Source organism: Nyctereutes procyonoides, unplaced genomic scaffold (assembly GCF_905146905.1).
Source record: "Nyctereutes procyonoides isolate TBG_1078 unplaced genomic scaffold, NYPRO_anot_genome, whole genome shotgun sequence".
In the NCBI taxonomy this organism is placed as follows: Eukaryota; Metazoa; Chordata; class Mammalia; order Carnivora; family Canidae; genus Nyctereutes; species Nyctereutes procyonoides.
The window spans coordinates 1,127,653-1,148,179 of record NW_026575133.1 but is presented as its reverse complement, the minus strand read 5'-3'; positions in this window follow the sequence as shown (position 1 = coordinate 1,148,179).

Below are 20,527 nucleotides of genomic sequence, written 5' to 3'. Positions count from 1 at the left end.
GTGGTTCCAATTGAAAGCCAATAAATAATTTGATCACAAGAACTGCAAAACAGGGAAGCCCAGGTGGCTCAGTGGTTTGGCCCTACCTTCAGCCCCAGGTGTGATCCTGGAGTCCCGGGATCGAGTCCCACGTTGGGTTCCCTGCATGGAGCCTGCTTCTCCCTCTGCCTGTGTCTCTGCCTCTCTCTCTGTGTGTGTCTCTCATGAATAAATAAATAAAATCTTAAAAAAAAAGAATTTTAAAACATTCTGGATTCTCAGATTAATGACCAGTTGAGAATTCATGATTCGGGGGAAATCTTTATATACAAAAAAAGTTTATCCTTGGATGTTTTATCGAACACCAGTATATTTTGTCCTAGAAAATGAAAGCCTTTTGAAATATTTTAGTGTATTGTACTAACATTAAGAATGAACTAGAAGGGTGCCTGGGTGGCTCAGTTGGTTGTCTGCCTTCGGCTCAGGTCACGATCTCAGGGTCCTGGGATCAAGCCCTGCATCAGGCTCCCTGCTCAGCAGGGAGTCTGTTTCTCCCTCTCCCTCTGCCCCACCCTCTGCGCCTGCTCTAAATAAATAAATAAATAAATAAATAAATAAATAAATCTTAAAAAACAAAACAAAACCATAAGCTAGGTAATGTAACTTTTTTTAAAAAATTTTTTTTATTTATTTATAATAGGCACACAGTGAGGCACACTCCATCACTGTGGAGTGAAACTTGCTCAGATAACAGAAGAGCCAATCTCCAATAATTTAGGAGGTTTGAGAAAATATTTCCTCCACCTCGCTGTGACCTCTAGACATAGCACCTTCTGTTGATTTTTTTGGCCTGTCATTGTAAAAAATAATGGAATGAAGTACGCACAGCAAAGGAGGGAAGATTTTATTTATTTATTTTTTTTAAAGATTTATTTATTTATTCATTCATTCATTCAGAGAGAGAGAAAGAGAGGCAGAGACACAGGCAGAGGGGGAGAAGCAGGCTCCATGCTGGAAGCCTGACACGGGACTTGATCCTAGGTCCCCAGGATCACACCCCGGGCTACAGGCGGTGCTAAACCACTGCACCACCCAGGGATCCCCCAGCAGGGAAGATTTTAAAACAAAAGCCAGAGAATGGAATTCAGGGAATTCATTAAATTGACCCACAAAACTGGGACATCTGGCTGGCTCAGTGGGTGGAGCATGGGACTCTTGATATTCAGGGTGTGAGTTTGAGCCCCACATTGGGTGTAAAGAGTATTTAAAAATCTTAAAAAAAAAAAAAAAGTCCTCAGAAGCACTACAACATGAAGACCTGAATGGATGACATTCAGTGGTCCTGAAGGTCTAGATATCACTGGAATAATAGATGTGCATTTTCAGATCACTAATGGTAATGCTTGTACAAAGTGATGTTCTGTAAATATATTTCCTCTGAATTGAGTACTGCAGTTATTTCTAAGCTCTTTTACTAAACAAGTTTTTTTATTTTATTTTATTTTATTTATTTATTTATTTTACTAAACAAGTTTTATCAAGACCCCAGTTATGTTTTATCACTCATGATTACAGGGATATTGATAATTTACAGAATTTTCATACCTATCATCATATTTTTTTAAAGATTGTATTTATTTATTTGAGAGACAGAGAGACAGCACATGAGTGGAGGTGGTGGAGGGGTAGAGGGAGAAGCAGACTTTGTGCTGAGCAGGGAGTTGGATTCAGGGCTAGATTCCAGGACCTCAGTATCATGATCTGAGCCAAAGGCAGATGCTTAGCCCACTGAGCCACCCAGGTGCCTCTTATCATCTCTCTTTTGATACTCAGTTACCTTTGCCTAAAATAATATTCCCATTTTAAGGATGAGGCAGCTGGGCCTCAGGGCTGTAGCACCTTTGCCAAGGACACACAGATTGCAGGTGGTAGAGTTCAGAGCTCACATGCCCTGAGTGGTGCAAGCTTCCCAACAAGAAAAACATTCAGTTCAACTAAGTTTCTCCACATTTACTGAATGTACACTGAGTATGATCCAGTATTCCATGAACTATCTTTGTCAGTGACTTTCAAATAAACATTTGAGTCAATAATGGCAGAATGCATTGATTAAAACAGGGGTCAGAAAAGATTTATAACCTTTAAAAGTCGAGTCCAGGGCTTGCTGAAACTTTGTAATTTACCAAAGACAAAAGGGAAGCATTAATTTGCTGACTCACTCACCTAGCCCTAGATCTAAAAGAGCCACACTACTTAATGAACTCGATAGCCTTTCTTTCTTTCTTTTTTTTAAAAGTAGGCTCTGCACCCAATGTGGGGCTAGACCCACGACCCTGAGATGGAGAGTTGCATGTTCTACTGCCTGATGCAGCCAGGCACCTTTCCATGGCTCTCTTAATAGCAATTATTTTATTACTTGGGAGATGGGTTCCCTGCTTGCTCCTTCCTCTTGCTGAGGCTCCTGCCTGGCCCTTTCTCTTTATAAAACAAGAGTGACAGGTGATTCAAGATGGAAGGAATCAAATCCCTAGTGTCATCCCTACATTCATTTTGGTGACTTGGTGAGGTGAATTGTCATCAATTCATCCAGTATAAGACCTTGTCTTAGAATTCAGCTTTTTAATTCCCAGTTTGGTAACATCACACACTGAAGGGATTTCCCATCACGGCCTGAATGGATGGTTGGGGTGGGGGTGGGGTATAGGTAGGGGGCTTCAGCAGGAAGCCCTCCACAGTGACATAGTACTCTGGATATAATTGTTTCTTTGTAAATAAACCTTTCATTGAAGCATGATATATATAAAGTCTTAAAAGTTCTGCTCAGGGAGTTATCATCTGAACACACATACTGTGAAATCAGCAACAGACCAAGAAAAATTTGCCAGGACCCCAGAAGACTTTTTATGCCTATTTGGTAGCTTCTCCTCCTTAATGTATCCAGTATCATGTCAAAGGTTAGTTTTCCCTGCTTGTGGACTTTATATAAGCAAAATCCTACATTTAGTATCTAGTTTCTTCATTTCATGTTGCTGCAAATAGCATTAGTTATGTTTTCTTATAGTGTCTTTAAAGATAATTTTTCAAGATTTTATTTATTTATTTGAGAGAGTGAGAGAGCAGGGGGTGGTCAGAAGGAGAAGCAGACTTTGTGCTGAGCAGGGAGTTGGATTCAGGGCTTGATCCCAGGACCTCAGGATCATGACCTGAGCCGAAGGCAGATGCTTAGCCCACTGAGCCACCCCGGTGCCTCTAGTCACTTATTTTATAATTATTCCACTATTTTTTTTCATCATATTGTGATGAACATGTGGGTTGATTCTAGTTTGAGAATATTATGAAGTGTTACTCTTATAGATGGTTTTTGTATCCCAATGTATTGGATTTCTGCTCAGTATATATCTACAAGTATAATTGCTGGAGATGTAGTGTTCTCTTTGCCAGATACTGACAAATAATTATCCAAATGGTTGATTAGTTTTACTGTGAGATTGGAGGTGGTCTACTTTCTTGCCAACACTAAGTATATTCAGTTTTTCATTTTAACCATTCTGACAGATATGTAATACCTCACTGTAGTTTTAATTCACGTTTTCATGACACTTCATGATGCTGAGTGCTTTTTCTGATGTCCTTTGGCAATATCAATTTACAAAAACCCTTTACAAAAGGGTTTGTATAGTTTAGATATGAGCCCACTGCTGGCTTCATATATAAATATGTGTATTAAAGATATTATTTATTCATGAGACAGAGGCAGAGAGAGAGGCAGAGGGAGAAGCAAGCTCCCTGCAAGGATCCCGATGTGGGCCTCGATCCCAGGACCCTGGGATCATGACCTGAGCCAAAGGCAGACACTCAACCACTGAGCTACCCAGGTGCCCCTATTGACTTGATATGTGTATTTTTACATATTTTACTTTTAATAATCCTAAGTGTATAGATTAGTTCAAAGTCTGTACAAAGAATTTCCTTTACTTTGAACATCTGAGAGTAATTTACTGACCTGAAGTTCCAAAACCAAAATATTTTGATATGGTTATATGCAATTCTCCCATATAACCATAATACAACTTTCAAAATCAGGAAACTAAAATTGATTCATTGGGACCACCCAATCCTCATTTCTATTAATGTTTCACCAAAAGTCCCCATGATATCCTTCATATTCATTCAGAACCCATAATCACATGTTGCAAGTAGTGGTCTTGTCTCCTTAATCTATTTCAGTCTAGAATAGTTCCTTAGCTTTCCCTTGACTTTCCCTTGACCCTGCCACTCTTGAAGATATATGCTGAGTATTTGTAAAATGTCTCTCAATTTGTGTTTGTCTGGTATTCCTCATGATTAGATTCAGTTTATATACCTCTCCCACCCCCATGGATTTTAAGTAATATCTACATCCAACTTGGGGCTTGAATTACAACCCTGAGATCAAGAGTCACATGCTCCAACTGCAGCCAGATGCCCTGAGGTTATGCATCTTTGAAAGGAATATCAAAGAAAGCTTTTTCTTCTCTTTGCATCCTATTAAGATGACAAACAACTACAATCTGCCCATTATGGGTGTCAACTTTGATTACTTAAGAGTGCCTGGTAGTCTCTTCCATAAAATTATTTATTTTTATTTTTAAAATAAAAAAAAAAAAAGGGCAGCCTGGGTGGCTCAGCGGTTTAGCGCCGCCTTCAGCCCAGGGCGTGATCCTGGAGACCTGGGATTGAGTCCCACATCAGGCTTCCTGCATGGAGCCTGCTTCTCCCTCTGCTGTGTCTGTACCTCTCTCTCTTTCTCTGTGTCTCTCATGAATAAATAAATAAAATCTTAAAATAAAATAAAATAAAATAATTTATTTATGTATTTGACAGAGTAAACACAAGCAGGAGGAGTGGGAGAGGGAAAAGCAGGCTCCCCGCTGAGCAGGGAGTTACATTTGGGGCTTAATCCCAGGACCCTGAGATCAAGACTTGAGCTGAAGTCAGAAGCTTAACTGACTGAGCCACCCCCACCTGAGGCACCCCTACCATAAAACTATTTTTTTTTATTTTTTTTTAAACTTTTTTTTAAATTTTTATTTATTTATGATAGTCACAGAGAGAGAAAGAGAGAGAGGCAGAGACATAGGCAGAGGGAGAAGCAGGCTCCACGCACCGGAGCCCGATGTGGGATTCGATCCCGGGTCTCCAGGATCACGCCCTGGGCCAAAGGCAGGCGCCAAACCGCTGCGCCACCCAGGGATCCCATAAAACCATTTTAATAGCATTTGTAATTAAAAAATAATTGGAGGAGACACTTTGAAACTATGTAACTAAAAAAAGAAACTATGTAACTATTCATCAAGTTTTCTTTTTCTTTTTTTTTTAAAGATTTATTTATTTATTTATTCATGAGAGACACAGAGAGAAACAAAGAGGCAGATACACAGGCAGAGGGAGAATCAGGCTCCATGCAAGGAGCCTGATGTGGGACTTGATCCCAGGACTCCAGGATCACACCCTGGGCTGAAGGCAGCGCTAAACCGCTGCACCACCCGGGCTGCCCCGATTCTGTACTCTCCTGAAGTTATATCCCCATAAGTAGAAAAATATCTGATATTTTCTCTAAGGACTATGCTATATATATATATATATTTTTTTTTTTTTTTAAGATTTTTATTCATGAGAGACACAGAGAGAGGCAGAGACACAGGCAGAGGGAGAAGCAGGCTCCATGCAGAGAGCCTGATGTGGGACTCGATCCCGGGCCCCCAGGATCATTCCCTGGGCTAAAGGCACACGCTAAGCCACTGAGCCACGCAGGGATCCCATCAAGTTTTCTTTTTTAAAAAAATATTTTATTTATTTGTGAGAAACAGAGAGAGAGGCAGAGGCACAGGCAGAGGGAGAAGCAGGCTCCATGCAGGGAACCTGACATGGGACTCGTTTCCAGGTCTCCAGGATCACGCCCTGGGCTGAAGGGGGCGCTAAACCACACCCAGGCTGCCCCAAGTTTTCTTTTGCTTTTTTTTTTTCTGCCCCAAGTTTTCAATTGTATTTATGAATCATCATGGAATCAGGCATTCAGTTACTTTCCAATCCATTACATCATTGTTTTTCAACTTGTCTAATGACCGAATTCTTTGCCCTCTTCACATAACCCCATCAATCTTTGAGCTCCTTATTTTCTAAAGGAATGATGTATTCCAGTCTTATACATTCTACTGCCCTTCTCTCCAATTAGCTATTTCTTCAGAGAGTCCTGGTTCTTAATAAAAAATGTAGTTTAGGGGATCCCTGGGTGGCTCAGCAGTTTAGAGCCTGCCTTTGGCCCAGGGCGCGATCCTGGAGTCCCGGGATCGAATCCCACGTAGGGCTCCCTGCATGGAGCCTGCTTCTCCTTCCTCCTGTGTCTCTGCCTCTCTCTCTCTCAATCTCTCTCTCTCTCTCTCTCTCGTCTATCATAAATAAATAAATAAATCTTTAATAAAATGTAGTTTAGAGGGGCTGCTGGGTGGTTTGGTTCATTGAGCGTCCAACTTTTAGTTCCTAATCAGGTCATGGTCTCAGGGTCCTGGGATCAAGCTCCGTATCAGGCTCCAAGTTCTGTGGAGAGTCTGCTTGGTATTCTTTCTCTGTCCCTCCCCCTGCTCACATGCTTTCTCTGTCCCTCTCTCTCAAATAAATGGGTAAATCTTAAAAAAAAAAACAAAAAAAACAAAACAAAACAAAAAAACGTGGTTTAAAACATGTGTGTAGATGGGGATCCCTGGGTGGCTCAGCGGTTTGGCACCTGCCTTTGGCCCAGGGTGATCCTGGAGCCCCGGGATCGAGTCCCACGTCAGGCTCCCAGCATGGAGCCTGCTTCTCCCTCCCTCTGCCCCTCTCTCTCTCTGTCTATCATAAATCTTTTTTTTTTAAAAAAAGGGTGTAGGGCAGCCCCGGTGGCGCAGCGGTTTAGCGCCGCCTGCAGCCCAGGGCGTGATCCTGGAGACCCTGGATCAAGTCCCACGTCGGGCTCTCTGTATGATGTCTGCTTCTTTCTCTGCCTCTCTCTCTCTCTCTCTCTCTGTCTCTATGAATAAATAAATAAAATATTTAAAAAAAAGCATGTGTGTACTAGGTATGCTCACTGTTGTGGAGTGCAACAGCTCCCAGGCCTTCTCAGTTTATAGAACTAGAGGATATATGCATTGTATACACATGCATAGACATATAAAATGTCCAATACATGCATACACTTATACCTCTATTTATTACACTACCTATATATATTGACTACAATGAATTCACACATATATTCTATTCTGATCCAACACCATAGGGTTTATCTGTTTTCTCCCTTTCTATATTTTTACCTCCCTTTGCTGACAGTGATAAACTTAGCTTCCCATTATTCTTAACATATATACTTATTTGATCAATTCCCCTGTATGAAACCAATCTGTTTCTGCCACCAAACCCTCCCTGGGCTAAAGATTTCTCCTTAATATGCTTGGGCTACAATAATTGTGCCAAGCCAACCCTTGTTGGGAATGCAATGTTCACCCACGTAAGGCACTGATACTCCAACTGGGGACAGTCATTTGTGGGGAAGCCCTTCTTATCCTGCTGGGTTTCTGATCACCATATCAAGCTGACATGCCCATGAAGACATTCTCATCAACATGAGTGGGCATTGGCTCCCCAAACAAGGCAGCTTCTATCCTGTCCTTGTAGGTGCCCTTCCTGCCTTACTTGGACTATCCTGCCCTATTCTGGCTGCCTCTCCATGGGGATGCGGGATGCCCTCTTCATACCACGACTCTAGGTCCCATTGCAAAGCAGCCCTATCTGCATTAGTAACCTCCTCTCCTCAACCTCTGACACCTCAATGAATAAATAAGTAAATCTCAATAATACAAAGAAACTTAAAATGGGCAGGACTTGAAAAGACAATTGACAAGTAAATTAAAGCACATGGAATTGTGAAAAAGTGATAAGTATCATCAGAGAAATACTAAAGAAAACCACAAGGACATACCACTCACCACAAATGTATTGAAAAAGATTGAAAACAAGAATCAGTGAAGATGTAGAGAAATTAGAACTTTCATGCTCTGCCGAAGATTGTGAAGAGTTACACTCACTTTGCAAAGGTCATGCAAACAACACTCAGGTGATCTCTGCTGACTAGGGGTTAAAGTGACAGGTGCACCTGCCTCCCAGGCTAGTGTTAGCAGATCTGACCCATTGGAACACCCCAGGAGGGCAAGTTCAGAGGTTCATGGAAAACTAGTTTCTGGGATGCCTGGGTAGCTCAGAGGTTGAACATCTGCCTTTGGCTCAGGTCATGATCCCAAGGTTGGGGGATTGAGTCTTGCATCAGGTTCCCTGTAGGGAGCCTGCTTCTCCCCCTGGTCTCTCATGAGTAAATAAATAACACTTAAAACAACAACAACAACAACAACAAACAGTTCCCTCCTCTTCCCAGAGTGCTCTTCTCAGAAAATGAGTTGGACTCACATGACCCCCAAACCTCCCCGAAGCATGTGCTTTTCCACTGGGATCTTTTTTTTTTTTTTTTTTTTTTAAGATTTTACTTATTTATTCGTGAGAGACAGAGAGAGAGGCGGAGACACAGGCAGAGGCAGAGAAGCAGGCTCCCTACAGGGAGCCTGATGTGGGACTCGATCCTGGGACTCCAGGATCACACCCTGGGCCGAAGGGAGGTGCTCAACCGCTGAGCCACCCAGGCGTCCCTCCACCAGGATCTTAAACTGTGCAGGGGAACTTCCTATAGAGACCACAGAATTCACTAGGCATCCAGAGAAGAAAAATAACCCAAGAAGCAGTTCTTGCATTTTTGTATCAGAAATTCTGAAACTTCTGGGACGCCTGGGTGGCTCACTGGTTGAGCGTCTGCCTTAGGCTCAGGGCATTAATCCCGGTCCAGGGATCAAGTCCCGCATCGGGCACCCTGTTCGAGGAGGCTTTTTCTACCTCTATGTCTCTGCCCTCTCTCTGTGCCTCTCATGAATAAATAAGCAAAATCTCTTAAAAAAAAAAAAAATTAAGGGCAGCCCCGGTGGCTCAGCGGTTTAGTGCCGCCATCGGCCCGCGGTGTGATCCTGGAGGGTCCCACATCCAGGTTCCTGCATGGAGCCTGCTTCTCCCTCTGCCTGTGTCTCTGCCTCTGTGTGTGTGTGTCTCTCATGAATAAATAAATAAAATCTTTTTTTTAAAAAAAAAGTCTGCTTCATTAAACCATGAGGTTTTTAAAAAATAAAAAAAAATTAAAAACATTAAAAAAATTAAAAAATTCTGATTTCCAGAGCCTTAAAATATTTTATTCCAAAAATTTTTAACATTTTTTTCAATTTATTTTTAAGCTGCATTATTGTTCATTTTCACATGCTTTTCATACACACTCTTAAGTATTAGATGGCACTTTCTTCAGTGAATGTTGGCTCTAGTCTACAGTGAGTACCTCCATTGTTAGTATTTTAAATTATAGCGCAATACTGTTTTGGGTGCCTTTTTTGAGCCAAAAGACTTAGGAGTTACGTTTCCAAGCAATTGCTCTATTTAAGTTCACATTTTGTTTTTAATTATCCTGAAATGGGATTATAGGAAATGATCTCCATTACAGTAATTTTTTTTTTTAAAGATTGAGACTCTTTTGTAGTCCTAAATGATGAAATTTGTTACATGGTCACCTGCTATTAATTAACATCTATCCAGATATTTACAATTACATCACTCCTCTATTCTTTTACGAGTAGGCTCCATGCTCAGTGTGGAACCCAGTGTGGGGCTTGAACTTACGACCCTGAGATGACCTGAGCTGAGAACCAGAATTGGATGCTTAACTGAGCCACCCAGGCACTTCTCTATTCTTTGTCTATAGGAGTTTCAAGCACCTACTGAATCAGCTGAACATTATGTGTGAATCTCCAGGGATGGTGAATAATGGATATAAATTTTAGGTTGTAATTTTTTTTCCTTCAATACGTTGATAATCTCTCATGATCTTTTAATTAAAATAAGACATGTGCCATCTACTGTATTTCTGTGCCTTTGTAAATGAGCTATCTAGCTTTAGAAGATTCTCTCTGATGTTATTTTATCTACAACGCACCCTGGTATAGTTTCCCTTCTCTTTTCTGTTTAGCACCTGATAAACTAATCTAATAGAGGTCCTTCCTCTTTGTTTAATTTTAGGAGAGTTATTTTTTAATTTTTTTAAAGATTTATTTATTCATGAGAATCAGGGAGAGGCAGAGACACAGGCAGAGGGAGAAGCAGGCTCCATGCAGAGAGCCTGATGTGGGACTCGATCCCGGGCCCCCAGGATCATTCCCTGGGCTAAAGGCACACGCTAAGCCACTGAGCCACGCAGGGATCCCATCAAGTTTTCTTTTTTAAAAAAATATTTTATTTATTTGTGAGAAACAGAGAGAGAGGCAGAGGCACAGGCAGAGGGAGAAGCAGGCTCCATGCAGGGAACCTGACATGGGACTCGTTTCCAGGTCTCCAGGATCACGCCCTGGGCTGAAGGGGGCGCTAAACCACACCCAGGCTGCCCCAAGTTTTCTTTTGCTTTTTTTTTTTCTGCCCCAAGTTTTCAATTGTATTTATGAATCATCATGGAATCAGGCATTCAGTTACTTTCCAATCCATTACATCATTGTTTTTCAACTTGTCTAATGACCGAATTCTTTGCCCTCTTCACATAACCCCATCAATCTTTGAGCTCCTTATTTTCTAAAGGAATGATGTATTCCAGTCTTATACATTCTACTGCCCTTCTCTCCAATTAGCTATTTCTTCAGAGAGTCCTGGTTCTTAATAAAAAATGTAGTTTAGGGGATCCCTGGGTGGCTCAGCAGTTTAGAGCCTGCCTTTGGCCCAGGGCGCGATCCTGGAGTCCCGGGATCGAATCCCACGTAGGGCTCCCTGCATGGAGCCTGCTTCTCCTTCCTCCTGTGTCTCTGCCTCTCTCTCTCTCAATCTCTCTCTCTCTCTCTCTCTCTCTCGTCTATCATAAATAAATAAATAAATCTTTAATAAAATGTAGTTTAGAGGGGCTGCTGGGTGGTTTGGTTCATTGAGCGTCCAACTTTTAGTTCCTAATCAGGTCATGGTCTCAGGGTCCTGGGATCAAGCTCCGTATCAGGCTCCAAGTTCTGTGGAGAGTCTGCTTGGTATTCTTTCTCTGTCCCTCCCCCTGCTCACATGCTTTCTCTGTCCCTCTCTCTCAAATAAATGGGTAAATCTTAAAAAAAAAAAAAACAAAACAAAACAAAACAAAAAAACGTGGTTTAAAACATGTGTGTAGATGGGGATCCCTGGGTGGCTCAGCGGTTTGGCACCTGCCTTTGGCCCAGGGTGATCCTGGAGCCCCGGGATCGAGTCCCACGTCAGGCTCCCAGCATGGAGCCTGCTTCTCCCTCCCTCTGCCCCTCTCTCTCTCTGTCTATCATAAATCTTTTTTTTTAAAAAAAAGGGTGTAGGGCAGCCCCGGTGGCGCAGCGGTTTAGCGCCGCCTGCAGCCCAGGGCGTGATCCTGGAGACCCTGGATCAAGTCCCACGTCGGGCTCTCTGTATGATGTCTGCTTCTTTCTCTGCCTCTCTCTCTCTCTCTCTCTCTCTGTCTCTATGAATAAATAAATAAAATATTTAAAAAAAAGCATGTGTGTACTAGGTATGCTCACTGTTGTGGAGTGCAACAGCTCCCAGGCCTTCTCAGTTTATAGAACTAGAGGATATATGCATTGTATACACATGCATAGACATATAAAATGTCCAATACATGCATACACTTATACCTCTATTTATTACACTACCTATATATATTGACTACAATGAATTCACACATATATTCTATTCTGATCCAACACCATAGGGTTTATCTGTTTTCTCCCTTTCTATATTTTTACCTCCCTTTGCTGACAGTGATAAACTTAGCTTCCCATTATTCTTAACATATATACTTATTTGATCAATTCCCCTGTATGAAACCAATCTGTTTCTGCCACCAAACCCTCCCTGGGCTAAAGATTTCTCCTTAATATGCTTGGGCTACAATAATTGTGCCAAGCCAACCCTTGTTGGGAATGCAATGTTCACCCATGTAAGGCACTGATACTCCAACTGGGGACAGTCATTTGTGGGGAAGCCCTTCTTATCCTGCTGGGTTTCTGATCACCATATCAAGGTGACATGCCCATGAAGACATTCTCATCAACATGAGTGGGCATTGGCTCCCCAAACAAGGCAGCTTCTATCCTGTCCTTGTAGGTGCCCTTCCTGCCTTACTTGGACTATCATGCCCTATTCTGGCTGCCTCTCCATGGGGATGCGGGATGCCCTCTTCATACCACGACTCTAGGTCCCATTGCAAAGCAGCCCTATCTGCATTAGTAACCTCCTCTCCTCAACCTCTGACACCTCAATGAATAAATAAGTAAATCTCAATAATACAAAGAAACTTAAAATGGGCAGGACTTGAAAAGACAATTGACAAGTAAATTAAAGCACATGGAATTGTGAAAAAGTGATAAGTATCATCAGAGAAATACTAAAGAAAACCACAAGGACATACCACTCACCACAAATGTATTGAAAAAGATTGAAAACAAGAATCAGTGAAGATGTAGAGAAATTAGAACTTTCATGCTCTGCCGAAGATTGTGAAGAGTTACACTCACTTTGCAAAGGTCATGCAAACAACACTCAGGTGATCTCTGCTGACTAGGGGTTAAAGTGACAGGTGCACCTGCCTCCCAGGCTAGTGTTAGCAGATCTGACCCATTGGAACACCCCAGGAGGGCAAGTTCAGAGGTTCATGGAAAACTAGTTTCTGGGATGCCTGGGTAGCTCAGAGGTTGAACATCTGCCTTTGGCTCAGGTCATGATCCCAAGGTTGGGGGATTGAGTCTTGCATCAGGTTCCCTGTAGGGAGCCTGCTTCTCCCCCTGGTCTCTCATGAGTAAATAAATAACACTTAAAACAACAACAACAACAACAACAAACAGTTCCCTCCTCTTCCCAGAGTGCTCTTCTCAGAAAATGAGTTGGACTCACATGACCCCCAAACCTCCCCGAAGCATGTGCTTTTCCACTGGGATCTTTTTTTTTTTTTTTTTTTTTTTAAGATTTTACTTATTTATTCGTGAGAGACAGAGAGAGAGGCAGAGACACAGGCAGAGGCAGAGAAGCAGGCTCCCTACAGGGAGCCTGATGTGGGACTCGATCCTGGGACTCCAGGATCACACCCTGGGCCGAAGGGAGGTGCTCAACCGCTGAGCCACCCAGGCGTCCCTCCACCAGGATCTTAAACTGTGCAGGGGAACTTCCTATAGAGACCACAGAATTCACTAGGCATCCAGAGAAGAAAAATAACCCAAGAAGCAGTTCTTGCATTTTTGTATCAGAAATTCTGAAACTTCTGGGACGCCTGGGTGGCTCACTGGTTGAGCGTCTGCCTTAGGCTCAGGGCATTAATCCCGGTCCAGGGATCAAGTCCCGCATCGGGCACCCTGTTCGAGGAGGCTTTTTCTACCTCTATGTCTCTGCCCTCTCTCTGTGCCTCTCATGAATAAATAAGCAAAATCTCTTAAAAAAAAAAAAATTAAGGGCAGCCCCGGTGGCTCAGCGGTTTAGTGCCGCCATCGGCCCGCGGTGTGATCCTGGAGGGTCCCACATCCAGGTTCCTGCATGGAGCCTGCTTCTCCCTCTGCCTGTGTCTCTGCCTCTGTGTGTGTGTGTCTCTCATGAATAAATAAATAAAATCTTTTTTTTTAAAAAAAAAGTCTGCTTGATTAAACCATGAGGTTTTTAAAAAATAAAAAAAAATTAAAAACATTAAAAAAATTAAAAAATTCTGATTTCCAGAGCCTTAAAATATTTTATTCCAAAAATTTTTAACATTTTTTTCAATTTATTTTTAAGCTGCATTATTGTTCATTTTCACATGCTTTTCATACACACTCTTAAGTACTAGATGGCACTTTCTTCAGTGAATGTTGGCTCTAGTCTACAGTGAGTACCTCCATTGTTAGTATTTTAAATTATAGCGCAATACTGTTTTGGGTGCCTTTTTTGAGCCAAAAGACTTAGGAGTTACGTTTCCAAGCAATTGCTCTATTTAAGTTCACATTTTGTTTTTAATTATCCTGAAATGGGATTATAGGAAATGATCTCCATTACAGTAATTTTTTTTTTTTAAAGATTGAGACTCTTTTGTAGTCCTAAATGATGAAATTTGTTACATGGTCACCTGCTATTAATTAACATCTATCCAGATATTTACAATTACATCACTCCTCTATTCTTTTACGAGTAGGCTCCATGCTCAGTGTGGAACCCAGTGTGGGGCTTGAACTTACGACCCTGAGATGACCTGAGCTGAGAACCAGAATTGGATGCTTAACTGAGCCACCCAGGCACTTCTCTATTCTTTGTCTATAGGAGTTTCAAGCACCTACTGAATCAGCTGAACATTATGTGTGAATCTCCAGGGATGGTGAATAATGGATATAAATTTTAGGTTGTAATTTTTTTTCCTTCAATACGTTGATAATCTCTCATGATCTTTTAATTAAAATAAGACATGTGCCATCTACTGTATTTCTGTGCCTTTGTAAATGAGCTATCTAGCTTTAGAAGATTCTCTCTGATGTTATTTTATCTACAACGCACCCTGGTATAGTTTCCCTTCTCTTTTCTGTTTAGCACCTGATAAACTAATCTAATAGAGGTCCTTCCTCTTTGTTTAATTTTAGGAGAGTTATTTTTTAATTTTTTTAAAGATTTATTTATTCATGAGAATCAGAGAGAGGCAGGGACACAGGCAGAGGGAGACGCAGGTTCCCCAAAGGGAGCCTGATGTGGGACTCGATCCTGGATCCTAGGATCACGACCTGAGCCAAAGGCAGACGCTCAACCACTGAGCCACTCAGGCATCCCCTGAGAGTCAATACTTTGTAATCCAGTGTGTTTACCTGGTTCTTCTCGGTAATTGTATTCTGGTTTCATGATTCCAACACGCTCTATTATACCGTCAACCTATACAGTAGACGCTACCTCATGGAGATGAGGAGGCTGACAGACTGGGAAGTGAGTGAGATCCTTTGGGAGGAAGAAGGGATAGAGGGACATTCATTCAAAAGTGAACTGTGAGCTGAGACTTGAATGCAAGGGAATTAACCATGCAGATATCCGATTGAGGAACATGACTAAAGATCAAATCCAAATAATAATTAATCAATGAATTATGAATTTTTGATTACCTTTGGTACTCCCAATGCCTCTGTTAGAAAAGCAAAATAAACAGACCTGTTTTCACTGGGTTTTCTTACCATTTGTTTTATCTGTACTGGAAGAAGTGCTTTTTATTAATTTAATGTTTCCCAAGCTTCACTGATTCATGTACCTGACATAGATTTTTGCAGTGTAGAATTAGTTCAGGTGATAAAGATTATAAGAGTGGTTACAAGAGGGCAGCCCTGGTGGCTCAGCGGTTTAGCGCCGCCTTTAGCCCAGGGCATGATCCTGGAGACCCCAGATCGAGTCCCACGTCAGGCTCCCAGCATGGAGCCTGTTTCTCCCTCTGCCTCTCTCTTTGTCTCTCATGAATAAATAAATAAAATCTTAAAAAAAAAAAAAGTGGTTACAAGAGAGAGTTTAATTAGGAAGAACAGAAACTCCTGAGATGCTAGCAACAGTAGATTATAATCTAAATGGCAGTTACACATATTTTTTTTTTAATTTTTATTTATTTATGATAGTCACAGAGAGAGAGAGAGAGGCAGAGACATAGGCAGAGGGAGAAGCAGGCTCCATGCCCCGGGAGCCCGACGTGGGATTCGATCCCGGGTCTCCAGGATCACGCCCTGGGCCAAAGGCAGGCGCTAAACCGCTGCGCCACCCAGGGATCCCAGTTACACATATTCTAAATGTGCATACAACTGAGTACTGAAGATTCTGTACTTTTAAAAAAATATTATTTATTTATTCATGAGAGACAGAGAGAGAGAGGCAGAGACACAGGCAGAGGGAGAATCAGGCTCCATGCAAGGAGCCTGATGTGGGACTTGATCCCAGGACTCCAGGATCACACCCTGGGCTGAAGGCAGTGCTAAACCGCTGCACCACCCGGGCTGCCCCGATTCTGTACTCTCCTGAAGTTATATCCCCATAAGTAGAAAAAGATCTGATATTTTCTCTAAGGACTATGCTATATATATATATATATTTTTTTTTTTTTTTAAGATTTTTATTCATGAGAGACACAGAGAGAGGCAGAGACACAGGCAGAGGGAGAAGCAGGCTCCATGTAGGGAGCCCAATGCAGGACCCGATTCCAGGACTCCAGAAACACAACCTGAGCTGAAGGCAGACACCTAACAGCTGAGCCACCCAGGCGTCCCTATTTTTATTTCATTAAAGAACTCTAAAGCTAAAAAGGAATGAAATCTTCATCTGACTACCTTAATTAGGTAGGTGGTGGCAGAGTACTGAGCATGAAGAGAGGCAGGCATACTTTATAAAAGTTCTGAAATACTCTAGAAAGAGGAGCAGAGCTCATGAGCTCATGTAACAACCCCCCTCCCCTCAATAGATGGTCATAGTTAACCAAAATAGTGATGGATAGTTAACAAGACTCAGGAAGAAGGTAAACAAGACTCCAGAGGCATGACTTGGAGGGTCAATCTGTTGATTGATCTGGGTAAGACACAAAAGATTTGTGAAAGAGAGATCATGAAAAATTATGGACAATTTATGCTTTAGGGCTTTCTCATAATGGTCTTTGTGGACATAGCCCAGGAATTTGAGCTTTTAATTATGTATTCATTTCAATCAAAATCTAAACAAAATGTACACAAGCACATTCTATTTTTTTTAAGATTACTTTTAAAATTTATTTATTCAGAGAGAGAGAGAGAGAGGCAGAGGGAGAAGTAGGCTCCCTGCAAGGATCCCGATGTGGGACTCGATTCTGGGTCTCCGGGATCATGCCCTGGACTGAAGGTGGCGTTAAACCGCTGAGCCACCAGGGCTGCCCTATACAAGCACATTCTGGATCACATGAATGACCAACCACTTTATAATCAAGTACAGTGGTCTATAACCTGGATTTAAATGCTTGTAGTTTCAAATTATGTTGGTACCACATAACACCTAGACAGCATTTATCATCTGGTAGCAGTGGTGTCTTTGCTTGGCACTGCTGTCAAACTCCTATCCTAGTCACACACAACTGGACTATATTATAACATGTAGTAATTTAAGCTTCGTTTGTCAACTATAAGCCAAACTTTTGTAAAATTCTAAGAAAATGTAAAAATATTTTTAATAATTTTAAAAAACCATTTTAAAAAATTTTATTTTTTATATTTTATTTATTTGACAGAGAGAATGAGCACAAGCAGGGGGAGTAGCAGAGAGAGAGGGAGAAGCAGACTCACTGAGTGGGGCGCTCAATTCCAGGACCCTGGGATTGTGACCGGAGCTGAAGGCAAATGCTTAACTGAGTCACCCAGAGGTCCCTATTTATTTGTTTTAGAGACCAGAGAAGAGGAGCAAAGCAAAAGGGACAAAGAGTCTCAAGCAGACTGTGCTGAGTGTAGAGCCCCACATGGATATTGATCTCAGGACCCTGAGATGATGACCTGAGCTGAAACCGAGTCACTCAACTGACTGCACCATACAGGCACCCCAAAAATAATTTTAACTTTTAACTAAACCTGTTTAATTAATTTTTAAAGATTTTATTTATTTATTCATGAGACACAGAGAGAGAGAGGCAAAGACATGGGCAGACAGAGATACACAGGTTCCATGAAGATAGCCTGATGTGGGACCTGATCCTGGGACTCTAGGATCACGCTCTGGGCTGAAGGCAGATGCTTAACCGCTGAGCCAACTAAACCTGTTTAAAGTTCACATTATTAGCTAAATGAGAGACATAAATGTGTATAATGGAAAGATGACTGGGGCACTCAGATGGCTGTTGGTTAGGCATCTGACTTTCGAACTCAGCCTAGGGATCAGGAATTTGGGCCCTGCATTAAAAAGCAAACAAACCCCCCACCAAAACAAAACAAGCTTCACTAGTTTTTTTTTTTTTTTTTTTTTTTTTTTTAAGACTTTAGAGAGAAACAGGACAGTGCAAGGAGGGGCAGAGGGAGAGAATCGCAGACTCCACATTGAGTGCAAGCCCAAAGTCCTTGATCCCAGGACTCCAAGATCATGACCTAAGCCCAAAACTGAGTTGGATGATTAACTATTAAACCCAGGTGTCCCAAGCTTCACTAGATTTTGACAAGTACATAGCTGAATGTAACAGTAATGATAGTAAATCAAGTTGTGACAGTGATTCCAAAGAACTTAAGATCAAGAGATTTTTAAAAATTTTTACTTTAAAAAAAAAAAAACATTTCATTTATTTATTCACAGAGACACAGAGAGAGAGAGAGGCAGAGACACAGGCAGAGGGAGAAGCAGGCTCCACGCAGGGAGCCTGATGTGGGACTCAATCCCGGGTCTCCGGGATCACACCCTGGGCTGGAGGCAGCGTTTATGCTGAGCCAACAGGACTGCCCCAAAATTTTTACTCTTAAGTATGATTCACTGGGCTTAAATTGGTAACCATAATTAATGGTTAGGCAAGAAATACAGTATGTTGTTTGTAGAAATGTAATGCTTAAGATAGCAAATAGGATCATAAAAACTTAACTACCATTAATTTAAAACGCTCAAAACCAAAATAATTCTTTGAGAGTATGGACCTTAAAACAAACACTTAATATTTTGAATATAAATATTGCTTTTCATTCTCATAAAGTATCTCTTCAAACTGCTAAGACTAAATATTTGCTAAGACATTAGTGAAAGATGCCATCAAACACGTTTACTCAGAAATATTCAAGTTCCAGGGCACCTGGCTGGTACAATAGTTAAGCACCTGACTCTTGACTTTTGCTCAGGTCACAATCTTAGGGTCGGGAGATTGAGACCCACCTTAGGCTCTGTGCTCAGCACAGTCTGCTTAGGATTCTCTCCCCCCTTTCCCTCTGCCTCTTCCCCACTGGTCTCTCTCCAAAGTAAATCTTTAAGAAATGTTCATGTACGACTTTCACTATACCTCTCAACACATTAGGAACTGTCTAGTGATATGGAAGACTCAATGAACAAATAAAGCTGTCTTTTCATGACAATTTGATTAACTGAAGACAAATACTGTGTTAGGAATATTCTTTTATATAAAGACAGAAACAGATAGTATTTGTTTCAGTATCACACAATTAGAATATCTTTTTCTTTCTGACCCTTACTAAAATCTAGAACTAAAAGAAAATGAGAGAGATGTTAAACTCCCAGAAGAGAACATAAGAGACGGCAACACAAGATTTTTGGAAGCTAAAAATAAAGTTCATGGGTTCTCACAGTCTCAACAGGCTGGAGAACGAGTTCATAAGCTCAGATTTGGGACAGTTTGAGTGATCAGGCAACCAAATAAGAATGTCAAGTAGTCAGCCGGATATGAGTTCAGGAGAAAGATTCTGGCTAGAGATAGAAATTTGAGTCCTCTATGTAAGTCAGTGAGATAAGACCATCAAGGGAGGGCAGCCCCAGTGGTGCAGCGGTTTGATGCCGCCTGCAGCCCGGGGTGTGATCCTGGAGACCCAGGATCAAGTCCCACATCGGGATCCCTGCACGGAGCCTGCTTCTCCCTCTGCCTGTCTCTGCCTCTCTGTGTGTGTGTGTCTGTGAATAAATAAATAAACTCTTAAAAATTAAAAAAAAAAAAAAAAGACCATCAAGGGAGCCCCAAGTCTTGCTTGGGACATCCTAATGTCTAGGGGCCAAAGACAATAAGGAAGAAATAGCTAAGGGAACTAAGAATGAACAAGAGAAGTAGGAAGGAAAACCAGGCGTAGTGTTTGCTAGAAACTGGCAAACTAAAGACAACCTTCCAAAGAGTTTTGCGTAAAAGAAAGAAACGAGACACTTGTTGGCTCGAGTTAGGATAATATATCCATAGTAAAGGAAAGGACACATGAGCACATATGCTGGTAGTCTTATAGATGCTGTTGTGGCAATTTTTTAAACTACTTTTCTGATTCTATTTTTCAGCACCAATAGGGAGCAAGGTGAGAGAGAATTACTATAGATGTGAGGACAGAGGTGAACCGAAGAAATAGTCACTAGACAACATAACAGTACAGACTAGGGAAACTTAGTAGAACTACTGAGCAACCAAGTTACAGGGATGATTGGTCAGCATGGGTGACTGGTAAACATTCCCACTTAAAACACACACCTCTCTGTAGTCTGTTCATCAGACTGAATATTCTCTCAAAATAGTTTTTCTTCTAAGTCCTAGCTCGATTACACTATAGGAGAGATAATCTAATATACATTAAACATGTTTTCGCAAGAGACAAACAACACAGAAATGGTTCAGAGAGCATTAAGGAACTCTCTGCCCCATAGTCTGATATACACACACACATACACACACATATTTGGCCTAAATTGTTCCCACTTTTGCCTTTATGTTCCTCTATCGTATACTATGAATTTTATT